Source organism: Rhinolophus sinicus, chromosome 3, assembly GCF_057876585.1.
Source record: "Rhinolophus sinicus isolate RSI-liver-muscle chromosome 3, RSI-T2T, whole genome shotgun sequence".
Taxonomy (NCBI): domain Eukaryota; kingdom Metazoa; phylum Chordata; class Mammalia; order Chiroptera; family Rhinolophidae; genus Rhinolophus; species Rhinolophus sinicus.
Window position 1 is genome coordinate 82,410,596 of NC_142503.1, and position 18,434 is coordinate 82,429,029.

The 18,434-nt window shown below is 35.6% G+C and overlaps 1 protein-coding gene and 1 pseudogene across 2 annotated transcripts in view; one reads left to right on the forward strand and one right to left on the reverse strand.

Moving 5' to 3' along the window:
- The window catches only part of PRR16 (proline rich 16), a 277,837-nt gene that overhangs the window by 72,749 nt on the left and 186,654 nt on the right, over positions 1 to 18,434 (forward strand). The gene's annotated exons all lie outside the window — the stretch shown is intronic.
- LOC109455162 (integrator complex subunit 12 pseudogene) lies at positions 1,235 to 18,374 on the reverse strand (annotated as a pseudogene).

The following is an 18,434-nucleotide window of genomic DNA, read 5'->3' on the forward strand; positions in this document are numbered from 1 at the left end:
CCATATCTGATAATTAGGTTATTGACAATTTGAAATTATTTAGTATCCCTTTAAATAATATGATTTTCAGTGTTAGAATTCATGTACATGGGTGCTTCCAAAGAATTATTTTGGAAATCATTCTACTTTGAACCTGTTCATATTAGAAAATATTTCAAATTCTTTATGTAAACAATATGTAATTGTTGAAAAATAACAGACATTTGGAAGGGTTATAAATAGGATATTTATTGGACTTCTGTGTTTTTGATGGAGGAAATTAAAAAACCAAACAGTTTTCTTGTCACTGGACCCTAATCTTAGTCCCTTATGTAACTTTGAATATGATTTCACATGTCTGTTATGTGAAGGAAAAGTTAATCATGTCCTTCTTGAAAATATTTAGGCAATAATGCTTTTGTAAAAATCTGTATCTAAATCCCATTAACAAATGATACTAAATGTCAGTATCTTCCAATTCTTACATAATTTTTGTAAAGACCTTTACTGCTTGTTTTATATGAATGAGATACAGCTTGTATACTCAATTATGACATCAATAAAATGTGCAGGCTTCATTGATAACTTTGGTAATTTGGGGTGCTGGTTATTTTTAGATTACAGCACACTACAATAGAAATTAATGTAAAAAATGATTTGCTTGTGTTAGTAATCCAGTTTTATGTAGTGGCATAAAGGGTTGTAACAGTTTTGAGGGAGCTAGTGTACTGATACTAATGATTCATTTATATGCACGCATTTTATACTTGTGCTGAAATCCTAGCTGAGCTGTTCATTTTCTTCATTTGTGATATATTAGAGGTTAACTGGAAAAAAAGGTTTAAAAAATTATTAATGCCAGGTAGAACCTTGAAAAATAAAGTGGAAAATTGTTGTAATTATGCGTGTCCTTTATGTAAAATGACATTTTTAGGTTCTACACGCTTTCTTTTCATTATAAAGATTTTTATTGAATTATAGTGTATTACAGTTTATGTCCTACTACCGTGTTTCCCCGAAAATAAGACCTAGCCGGACAATCAGCTCTAATGCGTCTTTTGGAGCAAACATTAATATAAGACTCGGTATTATATTATATTATATTACATTATATTATAAACACCAGGTCTTTTACTAATGTTTGCTCCAAAAGACGCGTTAGAGTTGATTGCCCAGCTAGGTCTTATTTCGGGGAAACACGGTAATAAGATTTTAATCTTTAGGGTAATGTGATATAAAAACATACTTGGCCACATTACTTCTTGAGTTTCTTTTGGGCTGCTTTCTTTTTGACCCATCTGTAATCACTTCATAGCATTGAGCTGTGATTCTTGTGAAGTTGGACCTTTAAGGGATGCTGAGGGAGAGCTGTTCAATTCTGTTCCACTAGTGGTTTTGCTAGTGGTATTTCTACTGGGCCATGAGGTCCCACTATCTCCATTTCCACTTAGTTGGCTGTTGCTTCCAGTAACTAAACTACTTGGACTAAGAAGACCTGCTTTGCTAACATTGTCACTACTAAAAGTCCAGTTTTTCCCAAAGTTAGAGGTGGTTTCAATGGTATAGTGGGGGAAGTGTTGTTACTGGAACCTATTTTGGAACCTTTTCCACCTTTGGATGGTGTTACCAGACTAGTCAAACCCACAGACTTCTGGTTAGTTGATGAGGTAGCAGGTTTCCCACTATTGTTTTGGGTTGTTGAACTCAATTTTGCAGTTGATGGATCAGCAGAAGTTTTGGCTCCAAAAACTGCCCATCCACTTAGACCACCAGTTACTGAAGAGGAAACACTGGTACTAGAAGAATTTCCTGAAATAACTGCAGATGTCTTGACTTCTGTTCTCTTAAATGCTAGAAAAGTTGGCTCTTATTTGAGTTTAGTTTCTGGTTTCTTAACCAATGGATCTTTGACAGCCGGAGCTACAGAAACAACTGTGGGGACTGGTTTCTGTGGTAGTTTCTGAGTTTTGTGAGCCTTTTTTTTTTTTTTTTTTTCCATCTGTCTGGTACATCAGCATAATACCACACAAGGCAAGGGTAATTCAGCTACTTGTCTGTCACTGGGGTTTATGGCAATCTTGGTGGCAGAGATTATGGCACTTCTGACATTCTACTATTTGATTACCAGATGCCATTGTCATTTGCCTACAGAAACAGGCCATTCCCAGCTCCATGGCAAAATCATCAGCACCGGAAGGGTCAGCCATAGCCAAATCCTTGCTGGTTTGCATGGTAATGGGAAAGGACCGTATCTCTGGTTTCCCCAGTCTAGATTTCTTTGGAATACTCCTTCCGTGATACCTGATTTCATTTCATCAGCATGTCTCTTTTCAGCTTCCTTCTTTACATTTTTAGTTGTGAGTACCTTGCTATTATTATTATTGCCAGAAGCAAGACTGGATGATGTTTTGGGCTCTTGCTCAATGGAAATAGTTTGTGTGCTTGCAATTTTGTGTGGCTCCACATCTTTTTGAGACGGATGGTGACTTGAATCAATGCCCCAAGTCAAAGAGTCATCAAGTAATGCTTTTAGCTTTCCAGCAGAATCCCTACTCTTTGAAAGAAGGAAGCCTAATGCTTTCCAAAAAATGGGATCAAGTTCCAGTTTACAGCTGCAGCCTTTGCAAACACCGCTCTGCCCCTACTCCATGGGTTCCAGGATGTTCTGTACTCTTTATAAGAGTGTAACTAGCCCGTTCAGACTAGTTAATCTTATTAACCTTGCCTAAATGTGGAGCAACATATCAAAACTACTAGCTTCAAAAATAAGTTGCTCTGCTATATTTGATTGCATTTCTAATTCATCAAAATGTGATCTGGAAAGACCATAGGTGTTTGAAATAAACTGGACTCTGACTCCTTTCTCTACCACTTTCTATCTGTGAGGTCTCTAGCAAATCTCTAGCCTTACACATAAAATAAAAATAAAATAATACTTGGTACTTTAGGATTTGTTGGATGGAAGAAAGGAAGAGTATATCCTGTGAAATAGCTTTGTTAATTTTAAAGTATAACACAAGCCTTAACAGATAACTTCTCAAAACTTAGTACCTCTGAAATATCTTTATATTTCATTGTTTTCAGTTGGGCTTATTATAAGTTCAATTAACTTTACAATTGCATCATACATGGGTTTCTTTTATGGTATTTTGACGTTTCAATTTATTCTGAATAGTTTTCTGCCCTGAATTTTGACAGGGAGGGTTTAGCCTATTCACACTTGGTTCGTGGCATATTCTTCTGCATTAAATGTATAAACATGGCATGGTTGTGTGACTTTCCTCCTGCCCATCCCCATGGACATTAGCTAAATAATAGCTTGACTGATACGTAGTTTTGTATTCTGTTGAATTTTACATATTTTCTTTTGGTGTTTGTTTTCACCAAACAATCTAGAATTTCTTGGCTTCACAACTGTTTAGAAAAGTGCTTTTTGCTGAGGTATGCTGTTAGCTGGTGGAAGTGTTTTTGATCACTGGCTTCACAATATGGTTATATCCATGTATAACAAAACAAACTGAGAAATTGAAATATCTCTTTAAAAAGGGCATTGACTTTACAGTAAAACTTTCTTCTGTTTCTAGCTCCCTGCCTCTCCCTCCTCTTCCTGAGAAACTGTTAACAGTTTCTTGAATAGCTTCCCATACATATTCTAGAAGCAATCCTCTATGAATTCAATCAGAAAAGCACTTTTACCTTAACTTAGCCAGCATCATGCTGTTCTTAGGTTTCACTCTGGTCTTTGATATATTACTCTTAAATTGGTAAAAATGTGATTTTCTCATATGCCTCACCAAGTTCTATCAATTTTTTTTTTTTCCTTTCTGTGCCTAAGGCATACTCAGTTCCTGCATAATTTCTTAGTAAACAGCTTCTCAGTGGTTTGTGTTTGGTCTTTCATTGTTATCAGATCAGTGTGTGTTATGTTTCTTTCCATACTTCTCATATCTTACAAATTGGGGGATAAATCTATTGTCCTAAGCTGGGTAGCTCATGTATGCCATTTTAGCCTGTAATGGCACTCCTGTGTCTACAGAGTCACAATATTGGCTTTTAACTCAAAATACATGCTCAGTCTGTGCTGCTGGGTTTCTGGCCTAGTTTCTTCTTTGAAGCACAATCTTCTTACTTAGGGCCCCATTAGACTGAATGTCGTATACCAACAAAATTCTTATTTTCAAGCCCTAACCCCTAATGTGATGGGGGTTTTGAGAGTTGGGACCTTTAAGACGTAATTAGGTTTAGATGAAATCATGAGGGTGGGATCCTCATGATGAGATCAGTGCTCTTTCAAGAAGGGACCAGAGAGCTTATTTCTCAACCTCTCTGCCATGTGAGGCTATAATAAGAAGGTAACTGGCCGTATGCAAACTAGGAAGGTAGCCTTCACCAGACACCAAATCTACTGGAACCTTGATCTTGGACTTCTCAGGCTCCAGAACTGTGAAAAGTCAGTGTTTCTGGTTGTTGTTTAAATCACCCAGTCTATGGTATTTTGTTATACAGCTCAAACTGACTAAGACAGGTCCTGATAACTCATCTAGTTCTCACAGGGCCTTTTGTGTGAGGGACTAGACCCCTTGCCTTGGTTTTTCAGTTAACTTTCCTATCATTGTGGTTTTCCTATCACATTTGCCTACAATAGATAGAGTTTACAGAGACTGTTGGGAGGTTATCATTAAAACAAGTTGCTACCTTCTAGGGGACATGTATAATAAACGATCTGTCACTTTAGACCAAGCCTGATCTTGTCTAGGTCGATTCCCCATTCCACCCATCTCTATTCAAGTTCAACATGTGTATTTTGGATGAGTCTGCAGAACGTATGATAGTCTTAGGGGTTTCACATGATTGCAAGGTGTGTTTCCAGTATGATATGACACAAGCTTTAGTTTAAATGAATATACTGGGGCCCTCCATTGTTTCTGTGGTTGTTAATGTATCACCAATATTTGCTGGACAATTGATTACAAGCTTTATGCTGTGAGGTATTAATAATTGCTTCTTTGTCTGTCAGTTATCTTTTAGCAGACCTGTAGAATCCAGAAATCTGATGTAGATGGAGCCAGGTAGTGTGCAGCAATAGCAGACTGCAGATGCCAACACGTGACCCTAATAAGCTAGCTTTCAAAAATATAGGTCTCCATGTCCTGCCCAGGGATATTCTGGATCAATAGGAACTGGGATAGAGCCCAAAGAATCTTTACTTTTAAAAGCTGTCTACATAATAAGCTTGTGCAGCTAGCAGGGAATTATTGCCCCAAAGAGCAAGTGATGAACTTTCTGTCACTGGTTATGATCAGAGATATGAGATATTTATGGGAAAGAAATATCTTTCTCGAAAGAAACCAAAATAAAATCATCCAGGAAAAATGACTTTTTAATGTTCTCTATAAAAAAGAATATAAAGGATCAATTCCTATCCCTCTATCGCCCCACTTGCTCTATCACCTAAGCCAAGGAATCAATTCTAAATAAAAAATACTGCTCAATATCTGTTGATTTATTGTCTATGTTGTATAGCATGGGATATAGGCTGTATAGCATTTTAAATTTTGTAGTTAACAGAATAATATTAGAGTGAGAATTACACATTTTTTGGTAATGATAGAGTATACAATACCATAAAGTTTTTTTGGTTTTTTTTGTAAGTGCTTCTGATGCTCTCTTGGCACACAGGATTTATACATTAACTGTCTGATACACTGTGATATACTAGGTTAATTTGTCAGAACCATCTGAGTACAAGTTTTGTGAAAAGAATTTAGCTAATTTTAGGAAAACTGAAATGTTTTTGGGATGCTGTCATCACTGATGCCTGACAAACAATTGAATCACCAGTCACTTCTTAAAGCTTTGATATTAGGTCCTCTTTCTGATGCCTCAACTTGTGAATTTTTTATTTCTCACTCTGGGTCATATGAGATTCATTCATTTCACTCATATTTCGACACCCCTATTCTATACATCTGTCATCTTGATCCAGCTTTTAAGGTTTTTTTATTTCTTTCTGTTTATAAATAGTTGTTAGATGTGCTAACTTTTTCTGTTGTATACTCCTAGAACATTATTTTTAATCAATTACTTAACATTCCTTCATGAGCATTAAGGTGCTTTATTTATTTTTAATGTTTTCCTTAAAACTTGTAAATCTTATACCTGTAAAATCTCATGAGAATGATGCACAGACTGTTAGAACTTCTGGTGTAATACACTACGGAGAGACCCTTGCTAGGCAAGAGTCCAGGCAAGTTCATTGCTTTAGTTTTAACAGTGATGGGATTATGGGTTTTTCAGTTCAATACAGAATCTTGTGTCTTGGAAACTTAGAAACCAGATGGAGAACTTGACTACCACACCGAGAAATCATGGACTTGCTTTGCATAGTGTGTTCATTTAAAGTGCATTTGCTGTTTTAGAAGAGAGAAAAAAGACAATTCAGGGTCCTGAATTTTCAGGGTCCCTGAAAATTTATAAGTTAGACAAGTGGACAAGCATACTACAGTGCAGCAGAAGATATGGTGCATAAGACTCTAAAAGAGATGATAAAAGCAGAGCAGTACCCCATGAAGGAGTGACAGAAAAGTGCTAGGTATGGTGTCATATGATGTCCCAGCATGATCAGGGAAGGATTCATAAAAGAGATGGGAATGAAACTGGACTTTGAAGTATGGGTGGGAATTTTCTAGATGGAAGGTAGAAAATAATAAATGCAAGGGAACTGTTTGGAAACAAGAAACCTGGTTGGGAACAGCTGGGTAAAGGGTTAATGTACAGGGACAATTGGACATAATGTTAAGGATGCATTGTGACTTTTATGAGACAAGTAACAGGAACTCTGGTTACAGGGAAAAAATTAAATGGTAGGTTTTATTGGATCATGACAGCTTAAAATTCCAGGGATAGGATTCAGTTTAGATATGGCTTATTCTTTCTTGACTGTGTGTCCCCAGGATTTGCATTATTTCCAGGTTATAAGCCTTATTGTCTTTCACCGCCAAATCTGGGAGATGCAAGCATCTCTTTGGTAAATACCAAGAGAACTAAAACTCTTCTAGAATCTCTCCCCTAAACTGCTGAAAATGGGGAAAAAAGTGAACTTATCGAGGAATAAGTAAAGTACTGTTGGTGGAAGAAAGGTAGCATAGATGGTGAAAAGGCTTCCACTGCTCTGCATAGGTGGATATGTTGGGCCAGATGTGTAACATAGGGACTGAGGAAGCTTAGATGATTTACAGCAGAAGCCTGGCCCAATGCCAAGACTAATAGAAAAACATAACATTCAAACAGCCTATGACCTAGGCATTGTACCACTAGGTATTTTACCAAGGGGAACTGTTGAACAAATGCCGTAGAAGACATGTACAGTGATAGTCACAGTAGTACTATTCAGTAGAAAGTCTGAAAGCCATCTAAATGCCAATTACAATGAGAATGGATGAGTAATTTGTGAGTATATTCACAAAATAATACAACATACAAAATAAACTATAGCAATATACAACATCAATAAATCTTAATTAATTGTTAAATAAAAAAATGGATTCCCGAAGATGATAAACATAGTATTTTTATAAATTTAGAAACAAGTAAGTTTTTAAAATATGTGGTTTTTAAAAATAATGTGAATTCAATAAAATAATATAAAAAAGGATGTGACAGAAAGTAAGCGAATAGGTTATATAGGTGGCTTTGTTACATGGTTTGAGAAAAAAATTAAACAATATAAGATGATAGAGTATGCAGGAGTGGGAATGTTGGAGTAATATTTTATATATGGGGATCATTGAAGTCTTCTGTTAGAAGATGATATTTAAGCAGGGAATGGATGGAGGTGAATGAGCCAGCCAAGTGGTTGAGGAGAGAGGAAATCTGTTTTGGGCAGAGGGAATTGGGTATGCAAATTCATGGTAAATGCAGTGGGAATGTGCTTGGTGTGTCCAGGAATTTCAGTGAAGCCAGTGTGGCCGAAGAAGAGTGGGTACAAGAGGAATGGGTATGGTAGGATATAAAGTCAGAATGTCGGAGGACGTGTAGATCATGTAGGGCTATCAAAGCCATTGTAAGGACCTGGCTAGTAACCTCCACAAGATAGGAATTAATCACTGTGAGACAGGGATCCATTGGAGGTCTTTGAAGGAAAGAGTGATATAGTTTTAAAAGGATTACTTTGTTTGCTTTGTAGAGACAAGAATGGGAAGGTCAAGCTTGGAATCAGGGAGATCAGAAATCAATTAGAACATTTTAAAGTCATTCAAGAGAAGGATGATGTACCTGGGGAGAGGATGATTATTCAAGTTATCTATTACTTTGAAACAAATTACCCCCAAACTTCATGGCTTAAACAACAACCATTTTATTATATGTCACATTTTTGTGAGTCAAGGATGTGGGCAGGGCGCTCAGCTGGACAATTCGGTTTCCTAAGAAGGAAACAAGGGTCCTTTGGAGGTATTCAGCTGGTAGCTTGTTTGGAGGATCCAATACAGCTTTACACACATGTATCTCAAGTTGAAAGGGATATCAAGATGGCTGTGCTTAGTTGGGTCCCTCTCTTTCCATATAGTCTCAGGGCCTTTCCATGTGGTCTTTCTAGTGTGCTATTTAGACTTCTTACATAGCAGTTTACAACTCGAAGAGCGAGTATCCCAAGAGACCAATAGTGATAGTTGCCAGTGTCTTAAGGCCTGGATCTAGAAAGTGGTACAATGTTACTCTGTCATTCTACTTGTCAAAGTAGTCATAAAACCCATCCAAATTCTAAAGAAGGGCATTTAAACTTTATCTCTTGTTGGGAGGGACTCAAAGAATTTGTGGCCTTACATACATAACCTGTCCTAGTACAAGAAGTACAGGTTGTGAGAAGTTTTTAAATTCTAGATAATGTTTAATATTTAGCCTCTCGGTTTGGCTAATGGATTAGATACGCATTTGAGAGAAAAAGAAGAATCAGTGATGGCCCCGTAATTTTTGATCTAGACAACTGGAGGAACGGTGTTGCCATTTACTGGAGAAGGGAAAGTAGTGGGAAGAAAAACAGGAATTTCCATTTTGTACATGGCAAGTTTGAGTTGCCTGTTTGACACCCAACTGGACATATCAAGTAGGCTGTCAGATACGTGACTCTGGAGTTGAAGGGAGAGGTCTGAGCAGAGGCTATTTGCATATATAGGTGGTATTTAAATTACTGTGACTGGGTGAGTTTCATTTAGGGAGGAGAGTAGGTAGAGAAGAGGAGAAATCTAATTACTGAGCCTAAGAGAAGTTTACATGTTAACAATTAGAAATGAAGAAGAACTAGCAAAGAAACCAATAATAGGTAGGTCATGAAGTAGAAGGACCAAGGGAAAATGATGTTTAACAAGACTAGAGAAACTATTTGAACGTATAGGGAATGATCAAATTGGTTACACAGTGCTGATTACATAGGTGAGGACTGAATCTTGAAATTTATCTTGGAGCCTAGACACCATTGGTGACTTTATAGGAGCTATTTTTTTGTGTCATAGGAACAAACACCTATGGAAGTGGCTGCAAAAACCCCCAAATACAACATAATAAAACAAACAAGCAAGCAAACAAACAAAAAACATGAGGAGAATAAATAGAGAAAACTAGCATGGAAAAAACCAACAGTACACTTGCTAGTATATCTCTTGTCCGCTAAAATGAAACACCTCTATTTTCAGTCTTGGCCCCGACGTCTGAACAGAGGCAAATGGAGGGCCCTGAGCATTTCTGTCAACTTAAGGGCAATTGCAAAAGCTAATGTCTGTGACGTTAAGTTTGTAACTTAAAGAATGTTGACTACAGTTATTTCTGGCCATTAAATGTGTTTCTGATGTGTCTCTCTCTCACACTGTTAATATCCATAAGATTTCATCACTTTGAATTTAAATGTTTGTTTGGAAATGTATTCTTACTATCATGTCAAAATGACAAGAGAAATAAATTCCAGTTTCAAGCCTCTGAGGAAAAAAATTGGATTTGAAAGCTTCTGGGCTTATACTTTCCAGCTGGCCATAGTTCAGTCCATTATCTGTTGTCTTATTAATATTTCCTGCCTTGTCTCTGAAGGCATTTGTGTTTTGAGCTGTTGATTTTATTGTGGCAAGAGTGCAACTTTCTCTTGGACTAATTTAGGAAAACTTTAGACGGAGCACAGTGAGTCTGGAGGACGGACCCCACACAGAGGATACCCGAGTTCTGAGCCTAGAACTCACTGGAGTCGAGAGCTAACTGCCACTCACTGGATGACTTGATGACAATGATGTTAATGGTAGTAATATCACCTCCATAACATGACTGCAAAATAAAAGAGGTGCTGTGCTAATTCTATTATACATATTATCTCATAGGAGCCTTCCTATGAATTGAGGTAGGAATGGTTATTTTTGCCATTTTACAGATGAGAAATCAAGGCTAAATGGGGCTAATAACCTGTCTGGTGTCACACATCTAATCTGTGCAGTCAGTTTGGGAAGGTAGAGAGAATTGGAGCTTGTAAGGCTTGAATGCTAATAACTGCCTCCACTTTGCTAGCTCTGACTCATTTTAGTGAAGTAAGGAGAACAACTGACCTACTTATGCCTTTTTGAGAGAAATAACCAGAAATACATATAAACACACATTTACGGTATAAAATATAGATAACTTTGAGAAAATTTCTATAATGAAGTTTGGAACATATTAGTTTAACCCTCTAGTTGACCTGTTTTTTAAGGTTGCTAATTTCGAACATTTTTACCTTGGTCTTAAGGTTTCTAGACTTCTAATTTCAGTGAAATCGAGTGCCAAGTTCAGTGACTTGCCTTCCAGTTTTTTATACCTGAAGTCAAATGATTTATGTGTTCCGTTTTTAACAAAACTAAGTCATGTTTTAGTAATAAGTAAATATAAATTGTATGGCAGTTTTTTAATAGCATTGACTTGCCTAGTTTTTGAAGTGAGTGTTCTCAATTCAGATATATCCCATTGTGTTTAAGCTAAAAGCAGCAAAGCTCAGAGCAGCATATATGGGATTCAAGAGATAAACAGTGTTACTTGATTTTCAGAACATATTTATGTTCATGTTAACCTTTACAAGCAAATAATGGGAAGAAAAATATCAAAAACTATTTTTTAATAAAATTTTAATTTTTCTCTCTTTTATATGTTGTTAGGTAAGGTAATTTTTATTTAATTTACATCAATTCTGACATTATTTCATACAAAGGAGTACAAATAAGAGGAATCTAAGGTCGTTTATACCCTGTATCTACCAATTTATGAATTCTGAGAAACTAATTAATTCAAACATCAAATGGTATGAAGCCATACAGCAAAGCGTGTGGTCTATTTTTTCTCTTTTTTCAAATAATCATAAACATGGCTTAACATTGCAAGTTTGTTCCATTAGTTTGAAAAATTCAGAAAGGATTGTTTATGTTTTAAAGACAGCTGTTTAGTAATCTAGAGCATAGATGAAACGACACAGAATTTGACTTAGAAAATCTTGAAATATTCTAAATTCATGATTTAGTCTATTCTGAAATCTCTCCAATTCCATTAAGATCCCAATATTTTTTAGCACAGAACCCAGTCTATGATTCTCTCCATCACTGTGTCTCCTCATTGTGCTGCAGTTATGCTGGTACCGCATTTGCTGATAGAATACTTTTCTGGGCAAATGGCTACATTCACACACAATTAAGAGAATTTCTGGAAGATACGGATTTGAGAGCAGTTTTTTGTTTTGTTATTCTACTTTTCTAATTCTAGCCCTTAAAGTCGCAACAGATAGACTCCAAGTTCCAGACTTTCCCCCCTACTGAGTATTCGACCTGTCTGCTTTCCGAACACTTGGATAGGCATGCTCCTCATTAGAAACTAGAAGTTTTGAGTTAAATTAGACTTTTGAAAATAAAATTAGTTTCTGTGTATTAAAATATCATAGACATTTCAAATAGAAATCCTTGAATTCCTAAAGTAGTAATTTCCTAAATGGGACCAGTCTTAAATGTTAATGATGCTTTTGTTAACAGAAGAAATTATTAGTCTTATCAATTCTCAGATTTTTAAATTCTTCTTAGTTCTTTCATGAAGATATTAGATGTATCTTTTCAAATTAAAGTACTTTGATATTTGTAATTACTTTGAATTTGGATATTAATAATGAATACCAATATTTTACAGTTCTTTATAAATTAAGACACGAGTACTATTAGATACAAGAATGTGAAACCACTTCACTCAAGAAACATTTACTGAACACCTGCAATATGCCAGTTACTATTTTAGATGTTATGAGTATAAGATCTCTAATTCCTTATACTCTAAGAAATCAGTAAAGTTATGGAATTAGGAATATGGTGAGACTATAAGCATAAATTGGTACTTTGTAGGTAATAACCTTGTTCTCAAAGAACATTTAAAAAGCAGCAATTATCAATATTATTTGATATTTGGTGTTTGTATAAAATGAAGCTAAATTTGATACTCAAGATGTCAGCAACTATATGGACTAAAGATAATAAAAGCATTTTGAACCTTACTTCATATCATTAAAAAATCAATATTAGAATGATTGTAGTTCTAATAATGAATGATAAAACATTATAGCATTTAGGGGAAAAAAAAGAATTTATGGCCTTGTAGTAGGCAAAGATAATTTTTACAAAGATTCAGGGGGTTCTAACTGTAATGGAAAAATATCAATGGACTGGACTAAATGAAACTACTGTTTATCAAAAAACATTAAGAGTGAAAGAGCAAAATATGGATGAGAGCAGTTTTAATATGTATATTTGAGAATAGACTTGTTTCCAGGATATACAACTAATTCCAACAAATCAATAATGAATGAATGAATGAACAAATACAACCCCATACAAAAAATACACAAGTGATTTGAATGGCCATCTTACCAGACTGTATCTAAATGACCAAAAAACATGAAAAGCTACCCAGTTTCATTAACTAAAGAGAAATACAAATTAAACCCACTTTACATATTGTTAAACACTCACCAGTATGGTTAAAACAACAAAAGATACACAATATGGAATGTTGGTAAAGACCTGGAACAATTAGAACTCTCTTAAACTGTTAGGAGAAATAGAAAATGAAATGTCTATTTTGAAAACTGTGTCTAAAGTTTATGGAAGCTGAACATAATACATACATTAAAACCTAGAAATTTCACTTGTAAATATGTACCAAAAGCACTTGTTCCTATACTTACTGAAAGGCATGTAAAAGAATATTTATAATAAGAGTATTCAACATAGCTCCAAACTAGAACTAACCTGATTTCACATTAATAGTAGAATGGTTAAAGTGTGATATATTTGTATGTTTGAATACTACATAGCAAAGAGAATAAACCATATGTAACAGTACGGATTAATCTTATGAATTCATATAACATTTTACTCACTATATTGAGCAAAAGAAGCTGGATACAAAATATTATTTTATTTATTAAAAATTCAGAACAGGTAAAATGAATATATGAAATTAGAAGTAAGAAAAATGGTCATTTTTCTGGGGAGGTAGTAACTGAGAGAGGGGTAAAGAGAGCTTTTGGAGTGCTGTTTAGTCTATTGAATCATCTGCTGGTGTCATAAGTGTGAGTTCACTTTGTGAAAATTCCAAATACTTCATGTACTCTTCCATGTCTATGGTACACTATAATAAAATGTATTCATAAAGATTTGAAAAATAAATGAAGGGAAATATATTTGCAGCACAGATTTGACTCCTCCAAAACAAAAAGCTCAACATTTTTTATCATAAAGTCTTTTCTGATAGTAAGAATTGCCCACTCCTATATCCTGCCATTTGTCAGTTATTATTCTAAATTGAGCTATAATTCCTTAATCATGCCAGTATTTTGTTCTTGTTTGTTTGTTTGTTTGTTTATTTTTTTGCCTGGAAAAATCAGAAAATTGTTACTAAATTTAAAGAATAATGACTGTATGAGCTGTGACACTGATCTTTTCCTGCCATTGAACTTAAATTGAAACAGTGGCTTTTCTTGGGCTTCAAGTTGGCCAGCTTTTGGACGGGAGCTTACCTCACTGGCTCTGCTGGTTCTCAGGTCTTCCAACTGGCAATTGAACTGCACTACTAGCTCTCCTAGATTTCTGGCTTGCCCATGGCAGATCTTGGAACTTTTTTGTCTTTCATAATCACCTAAACCAATTTCTTATAAATTCATGTCTTTATTTCTCTCTGTATATAAATCCTGTTTGTTCTGTTTCTCTGACTAATACAGATACCATTTTTAAAAGATTTTCTTTTGCTGACAGATTCCCCCTTTTTTTTTTTTAAAGCACGGGTGAATTCCAGGAAACAGTTCAGAAATGGGTGAATGATTGCCTATTCTTGTGAGTTCACACTAATATGACTCATAATTACATGTCCCAATGTGTGCAGACAAAAGCAGTATGTATTTCAAGGATGTGCTTTGAAATTTTAACAAAGAAATCGAAATCAAAAGGTTTTTGTATTTTCATCTCAAATGTCCTGTTTTAAGCCCTGAAGTTTTCATACTGAGGAGTTACTAGCATATGAAATCTCATTTAGCAAAGGCTGTAAACTCTGAATAATGCAGAAGCTCGACAGAGACTTTTATTGAGGTCCAGAGGATGAACTTGGCCCATTCGTCCACTCTGTGGACAGTAACTTGATTTTCATGTTAGTTCAGTTTTGAGGAAATAAAGTAGGACCAAAGAAATAATACCAATGTTTTCTTCAAGATGATTTTACTTCTGTTCATTTCTTCTTTTCAAAATAAAGAACAAAATAAATAAACAAAACAGAAACAACTAATTGATACAGAAATACTGAGACCATTTTGATGGTTGCCAGATGCAAGGAAGTTTGGGGGGGATGAGCGAAAAAGGGGAAGGAATGAAGAAATATAAATCGGTTGTTACAAAGTAGAAACACTGACATCGTACTCATATTTTTGGGAAATGCCATTTCATGATCACTGCTTCCTGGAACTTTTGCAGTCTGCTTTATACAAGTCAATGGAACATTAAAGAACACACAAATGTGTGCTTTGCTTAGGTCATATTTGATGTGCCGTCTGCCTCTATTAACAATACTGAACTTCTATGGAGGTAAAGAAAGACAAAAAGGGACAAATTACAGGGAAGAAAATGCAAAGTAGCAGCTTTTGTTTATGGAGTGATCACCATACGGCAGACAATGCTAAGAACTTTATTTCTATTATCTCATTTAATTTTCTAGTGATTAGAGATGAAGATACTATTATTATGCTAATTTTATAGATGTAGAAACCTGGGAAGTTACTAACTTAGATAACTTCACACTGTTAGATAGTTGTGATGTAATTTTAACCCAGTTCTTGTGGAATCCAGAAACCAAACTCTTTTTGAATGCTGGTTTGGTGATGATGTAATCTGTTAGCTTTTTCTTATCTGAGGAACTCTTTATCAGTCCTTCCATTCTAAATGATAGCTTTGCTGGGTAGACTAATCTTGGTTGTAGGTCCTTGCCTTTATCAAATAGTTAAGGAATTTAGTACAGTGCTTTCTGAATTATTTCCCTAATTCTTCCATAATGGTAATATTTACTTAGCAATATGAGGTTCAGAGTCATTATTTCCAGATAGCTTGTCAATAAAAATCACCCAAAGAGTATGAGAGGTCTCAGACTGCCTTAAATCTAGTTGTAAATTGATATTCCAAAGGTTAGGCAGCCTGCCAAATCTATTTTGATTATCTATTGCTGCATATCAAATCATTCCAAAACTCTGTGGCTTAAACAGCAATAATCAGCTCATTTCTCTTATGGTTTTCATGGGTCACAGCTGGAAGATTCAAATGTTGGAGGTTGGAATTATCTATAATCTCATTCAGTCACAGACATGATGTGGGGGGCACTAGAGTTTGGTTGGTGTGCCCACATGGGGCCTCTTCATGTAGCCTGGGGTTCCTCATTACATGGTGGCTGGGTTCCAAGAGTAAGTGTCTCAATTTAGAGGGTGAGCCCATCTGAGGTCATTTTGTGTTTTATTACCCATCCCCAGAAGTCACGTAGAACTCCTTTCTTTGCATGTTATCGATCAGGGCGGTTACAAAGGTTCACCCAGGTTTAAGGATGAGGGGCCATAGACCTCACATTTCACTGGAGGATTGCCATCATATTTTAGTAGAAGTGTGCAAGTAGAGATGTGTGTGTGTGTGTGTGTGTGTGTGTGTGTGTGTGTGTGTGTATTGCCATGCTTGGAAAATACAATCTGCCATTCCATCTGAAAGTTCTAAAAATTGCCACGGCCTGGCAAACCAGGTAGAAAGCAGTGAGTCACATTTGTCTCCTGGAGGTATTGAAGGCATTTTATTTAATAAACATAGCAAGGGTTAGTCCAACTCACAAGGGGAGACTTTATTTTGTCTCTTTTTTAGCCTGCGTATTATGGTGAGTATTTGTACTTAGAAACTGGAAATTTGCTTTGTAGAACGTGACTGGAAACAGATCTAAAAATAAAACAACTGTGTCAAGGATGAGATAACTGCATTGAGAGTGGCATTATAATTGTTTGTAAATCTCATGAGATTTGGGCATGTTGAACTGCCGAGGCTAAGATTAGTTGCCTGGCGCAAAGAAAACTCTAGAGGTTGGTGGATGCTTTAGAATGATGTTATGAGTTGTTCAAATGAAAACTATCTCTTAAGTGGTGGGCACCCTTACTATAGACTATCCACTAGTTGCCTAAGGTTAGGGGGGGCTCCTCAGACTCACTGACAACTGTAGCCATAATCATTTCGGTATTTGACCCAGGCTGTACCAGGTAGTCCAGGGGTTTGTTGGAAGATTCAAATATTGTCCTGTTTCTTTATTGGTCCTATTTAACATTTGTTAAATATCTGCTGTGGGTCAAGCACTATGTGCTATGATGAAAGTGCAGAGTTGATCATGGTCCCTTCTGTCCAATAACATATCTACCAAAAGAAAAAGACAAGCAACTAGGTCATTTCACTGTTGGATGGGATGTGCCCCGATAAAAGGTAAATGAAAGGGAAGTCTAGGTCGAGGGAAAAGTATTTGAAAACAATACTACTAGGGGCTAACTATAAATTATAAGACAAAGTGGAATGTGATAGGAGTTGAGGCTTATGAGGTAAGTAGCACCCAGGACATAGACAAAGAGTCTATTATTGAGGGGTGTTACTTAAATTGGTTTGATACAAGGCCTTTCCTTCTCTGAGGTCTGACGTAGAGTCTAGGTAAGCAATTTTTATAGGAGGATGTCAAAATTACAAAATTTTACAATCAGAAAGAATCTTAGCGGTCATATAGTAGCTGTATAACTCTAGTTAATTGCAGGGTAATAAATTGACCCGTGGAAGTGAAAGGATATCATAGCTAATCAATAGATGGGGAAGTTAATTGCTAAAATTTTTTTTACTCTTATTCTTGAATTTAAAAAGTATTTTATAAATGCTATTTGCAATTAGTTATACTACATTTATGTTCCTTTTCTAATTTGATGCTCAAGCAACTTATTTTTTAGATAATCACAGACTAGATTATCCGTATTTTATAATAAAATGTATTTTGGATGAATTGTGAATTGCGCATGATGAAAATTTATCAATTTGTATACCCACGAGTAATAATGCTGACTTCTGACTTCGGACTTCTAATCACATGTTTAAAATGAAGGTACTTTCATTCAAAATAGTAGTCATCTGTGTTTGTTAAGAGTAACTATTTATGAGATCCTTTAGTAGCTACTTATGTTTGTTGTCTTATTTAACTTTCCCAATGATACCTGCGATAGGTGGTGTGGTAGAGAAATTAAACCAAGAGACACAAGGTCATTTCCATTGTGATCAGCAGAGTGGGGCTGAAACAGGTCCTGTTGGAATCCAAGTCCCTGGCCATTCTGCCCCATTAGATTGCCCTGCTGTTGTCCAGTCTCTCAAAAGTAGTCCCCCAAATAAAATAGCAATGTATTTACCTTTCCCTCAGGGGAAATGACAGGTTCAACTGGTAAAGCAGCTTAAAAATCAGTGGACTTTGAAATGTTAAATAAGAACAAGACAGATATGTCGATTTCACTTCTGTGTTTGACGGAAATACATTTTCGTATTGAAATGCACCTAATTTTTTACTATTTAAATTTTAAGTCAATAGAATAGCAGCACACATCCCTACACAGTTGTCTAAGGAAATTTTGCTGATTTAGGAGAATGAAAGACAGGATTTTTCTGTTTGATTAAAAGGCATGCTTAATTTCTGTATGACTTCCCTAATATTTGCATCCCGTAAAGAATTTCAGTTATATTGTTCAACACTTCAAATTAGTTTTTCAAACTAATCATATGTGCTTCAGGTGCTTGTTAACCCATTACCTTCAGTTTTGGGGCCCCTGTCATCTTGGAGTTTACTCTTACATAGAGAAATAAAATAGAAATATATATATATATATTATTTAT